Genomic DNA, 4,962 nt, shown 5'->3' on the forward strand with positions numbered 1-4,962 from the left:
TTCTAAAGGTTCAGTTGGCTGACAGTTACATCTGCATTTCCACTGCAGATGTGCTCAAAACTAAAAATTGAGTTGTTTCCATTAAATAACGCTGGAATAAGTTTGTTCAGGTGATGGTTTTGCCATGGCGTCGTCATCCTCCTACTTCCTGTCATTGGACTTCCTGTCGTCTTCGCAACATCGGATCACGAGTTAGGATGTGAAGAAAGATTTTCCATTGCAGTTTTGAGAAATACACCAATTTCGATGCAGTCAAAAAACCCGAGTGCAAAACTTAAATGGCTCGTTTTGTTTGTCTTTTTTAAAAGAAGTCGATAGATTTGTTACTAGTCCCTTTTTAAAAAAAAAAAAGGGTCAATCATTTCTTGAAAAAGGCTGCTAAATTTCTTGCTAGCGACATCGCTAGTACTCTGCTCAACTGGCCACACTCCTTAATGTCTCTTGGCCCCGCCTACTTTTGGTGGACTCTAAAGGGGCGGGGCTAAGCTTTCACATGAGCTTTAGTTGCACATTAAAACCTGACCTACTCTACCGAGTCCGATTTTGGCCAATACCAATTTACTTTTCTAAAGAGTCGCAAAGTCATTTCTCGTTAAAGTATCGTCCAATCGCCTAAAATTACAGAAGTAAATCAGCTCTGGTCTGACCGATGTGGTTAAAGTCCAAACCTCAATTAAACTGGCCAAAACTTGAAAACTGAAACTGGCCAAAAACTTGAATAGATGTGTTGCCATGCCAACTACTCCAAGATGTTACTATGCGTTTATTTGCAGGTCAGGCTTCGCCAGGTCGAATGTGAAGTCCAGAATGTTCTCAGTAATAAAAATAAAAAATGCAGACAAACATTTACTAATTTCATTACATGGATTCTTGCTCCTGTAAGCTTTTTTTTTTTTATCTCCAAGCACAGTAGTGCGTTTTATACAACTGAGGTGAAACGAATCAGTGACAACCTTACAAAATGGGTTTTAACCAGAAATTTTTCTTAAATTTGACCACATCAAGTTCTCGGGGGCAGAAAAATAAAAGTATTTCAAACATGACACTTCTGGGCAACATGAGGATTCACAGTTTAAGAAAACTGACTCAGCAACTTCTGTGAAGTAATAAAAACTTTCACAACACATCCTTACTGAGAACAGCCCTCACATGAAGATGACGCACGACCAAAGGTCACCAAGCTGAAGACGACGTTCAAAGAAAATTAGCTTTATGCAGGTTGCATGGAAAACTTAAAGGAGAATTTTTACCAATTAGCAACAAAAAAAAGCTAACTTTAAGCCTTTGATTTTTTTATTATTATTTTTACAGTGAAATTAAAACTGTACCAGTCACACAGTGAATAAAAACGCAAAGCACGCCAGTTTCTGCAGTGAAAATTTTGGTATAATCCAAGTACCAGCAATCAGCATTTACACTTCTAGTTAATCTTCTATGATTGTAATTATATGCATAGTGACAGTTCATCCTTACACTGCCCATAATCAGCATTATTCCCCAGCGACAGATAGTAACTATACTTACAGTTTTATCCCTATGAGTTTATGAACACCTAATTCAGGGAAGATTTTAATGGATATTTAATTTATGCTGCAAATCCAAGATTAAGTGTTAAATCAAGACGTTTTCAGCAGAAAGAAAGACTGGAGCCTCATAAACGCCTCTAACAATGAATGACTGAATAGCGTCATCATAAAATGCATGTAGAGCCACTTGCACCGTTTATATTCGGCTGCAGAAGCTGTACGGGCCTGTTAGTTTGCGTGTTTGGAGCTACAAGGATCACGGACTAAATCTGGCACAGTTATCCCCAAGTTAGCACGGCTAGCATTAGCTTAACGCAGCCTGCTCAGGAGAAGCTGAAGTTGGCTTCCGATTCGTAACAAAATGGCTAAAAAGGGCAATTCCACTTTTTTAAACAACTGAGCATCCATTTGTTCTTGTTTTAAAACAGACTTTTCAAATCTAGACTAGATTATTTTACACTAGCAACAGATTATTTAACAATGTTTCGGATTTGTGGAAGTTCAATATAGGGTGATTTCAGTTGATTCTTTTGCATTTGTAATAAATTAGAATTTGTCAATTTCTGAAACAATATTCAGTAGATGATAGACAACGACCTTAAACGGTAACAAAAACAGGGCAATGTTTCATAGTTTAATATATTATACGAGTCAGACATTTTCTGCTCCAGCTCTGCAAGTTGCAGATGAAAACTGTCCTCCTATTTCAGTACATTTAAACATAAAATGCAACAACTTCAATTAAAACTGTGAACCCCAATTCATCACTTTTAAATCAAATCATCGTTTCACACATCAAAAACTAGCCTGTGAGCATTCTGGTATAAATGTAAAACAATTACAGTGTTTGTGTTGTAGTTTTAAAAATAGAGCAGACTAAAAAAAAAATAAAAAATCTTCAGCTAGTGAAAAAGATTGGTGGAATCGCCCTTTAGCCATTGTCCGAATCGAAGGCCAACTTCAGCTTCATCCTGCACCGTGCGTTTTATATGCCAACAAAAACCAAACACCAACTGCCCCGAGAAAAACACGCATAAATGCAGAGAGACCATTATAATAAGGACTCGGATTAGATGACTAGGCGGTTAGATTTACAAAACCGTTCCAGCACCTGCTAGCATGCTCGCTACCAATTAATCTTGTCCATTGATTGTCCGTCTGTCTTGGGCTTTGCGTTTTAAGCTTTAAAACACCCGATTTATTTAACTAAATATAATCACAGAGAGAATAACAGCCTTTATTCCACCAGACCAGGAATACTGACAAGCAAATAATACGTTTATTCCGATTAAAAAACACCGTATTCCTACCTTAGAGCTGCATGCCTGGAAGACGCAAAGCAGGGTTCACGTTGTTGTTTGGAGCATGCGCACTGCGTCCAGGTGGGCTGCTTAAATCTACACTGACAACCAGGTTTCTAATAACTCCTCTGATCCATCCAGCTTTAAAATCTATGCTGATGCTTAATGAAGAATGCAGTAGATGTCTAATTTGAATTACTAGCAGAAGTTACATGTGGGCGTCAATTTTCTATCTTTCCTTGTTTAATGTGGTGCCATTTGGGAAGGACAGGAAGTACAAGAAGGACAACAAACCAGCTCTTTGTTAGAAACTCAAAGCACAGCAGCTCCAACACATGACAGCTGTTACTGATAATTAAATTATGCAATCAAAACTGCCCTGCGGTAAAATGTCTGGTTTCCTCTGAAATACAGCTGGTGCTTCTCAAAAACGCCTCAGTTTTTGCTTTCTGTGGAATCAAAGGGTGAGACATTTGTAAAATAAATATATTTTTACTGTGAAATAATTCAAATTAAAGATGTATATCTACCGATTTCTAAGGTGAGTTAGAGTGCAGGGCAGCTGATTTTAATGTTAATGACAACAAATTCATCCATTTTTATTGAAAGCGTGTTTGCTTTGTCAGTCATTCCTAAAATAAAAAGCAACAATAAATATCTGAAAAGTGTGGTGTACATTTTTACTTAGTTACCTGCATCAAAACTTTATTGGCTTCTGTTTTGCTGCAAAGACCCACAAATATTACAAATTACAAACCCACAAGTATTGGAAAAATAAGGCAACTTTAAATTGTTCAATGCAATTCCAACTTTATGCTTTTAGTATGGTGTTAAAATAGGACAAGGCTTAAAAAGTGGGACTTCCAGGCCATATGAAGGAAAATATGTCAATGTAGAGCATGTAGAGAAGGTTGGAGTTCGGTTTAGTCGACTGAATTATGTGGTTTAAATCTGCAGAGAGCAGCAGATGGTGCAAAGCCAGTAAACCTTTTGGTCGTAGCTCAAAGAGGTTTATGCTCATCCAATCTTCCCAATCCTGCACATTAGCTACGGCGATGCTCTGTCTGACCGCCCGTGTTTTTATTTACAGGATTCGGTTGAAAAGCAGGGGCTGTTCCTGCATAAAAGGGGCCCTGGGCTTTCTGAGACCCCCCCAGCAAACATCCCACTGTCAAAACCGGAAAATTTTAATTTATTAAATTTAAAAAGCAAAAATTAGTTTAAAATGATCTTTTTAATTTTTTTTATTTTGTTTTAACTCTTCAATAACATGATGGAGTATCAGGACCACAATAAGAAAATAAATAAATAAATAAAAATAAAAAGTCAACATTACAAGAATAAAGTCATATGAAAATAAAGTTGGAATAATACAATAAAGTGAAATTATACAAGAATAAAGCCATAATATTAGAATAATAACATTGTACAAGAATAAAGTAAAAAATAATATGAGAATAAAGTCATTTTATTTTATGACTTTAATTTTATTTTAAAATTGAAGTCATAACTTTATGACTTTATTCTTGTAATATTATTTTAAAAACATTCTTAGCATTGACCTCATCTGTCCTTCAATAATAAACAAAAAAATGTTATGAAATCTGTAAATCACTAAATATCTAAAACATAAAAACAGTTTTTGTATTTTGTTGGTCAAATTTGAACCATTCTTTACTTGTGCTCAGAGGTCAAACAAAATCACTTCAAAGGTCACAAATTGGCCCCGATGCCACACTTTGAACAACCTTTTTTAAAAAATCAGTAATAAGACTTGAGCATTTTCAGTTTAGAACGATCCACTCCAAACTCATAAAAAACACAAAAGAAGCAAAAACATCCATTTAATTTACCTCTGCACTAAAGCAGCAAATAAACCAAGAAAGAAAATACTTTCCAAGTGACATAAGCGCCTGATCTTTTCCAGTAAAATGCAATGTTACCAATTAACAGAGTTGTGTAAAAACTGTGTTGTTGTTCTTCTTATTAGCTGTTTCATTTTAATTCTCATGGCAACAGAGTCAAACTGTAAATAGACCCCAAATTCCTTGTAAAATCCATGTGCTTTGAATCACGGCCGTATTAGCCATTTGTCTCATTCTTTGGAGAAATATTTCCCCTTCTGAGCTACAATA

At 35.9% G+C, this 4,962-nt stretch overlaps 1 protein-coding gene across 2 annotated transcripts in view; it reads right to left on the reverse strand.

Annotated features, from left to right (window-relative positions):
* Positions 1–3,123, reverse strand: part of tbc1d24 (TBC1 domain family, member 24) — a 13,120-nt gene extending 9,997 nt beyond the window's left edge. Inside the window, exon 1 of one of the 2 annotated variants that reach the window (XM_015045848.1) lies at positions 2,837–3,123. The gene's annotated coding sequence lies outside the window, so the exon portion shown is untranslated. The remainder of the gene's footprint in view (positions 1–2,836) is intronic. The other variant, XM_015045849.1, reaches the window with a different exon arrangement.
* Positions 3,124–4,962: the final 1,839 nt, after the last annotated feature.

Source organism: Poecilia latipinna, unplaced genomic scaffold (genome assembly GCF_001443285.1).
Source record: "Poecilia latipinna isolate Pla-1442-1.1 unplaced genomic scaffold, P_latipinna-1.0 Scaffold751, whole genome shotgun sequence".
Taxonomy (NCBI): Eukaryota; Metazoa; Chordata; class Actinopteri; order Cyprinodontiformes; family Poeciliidae; genus Poecilia; species Poecilia latipinna.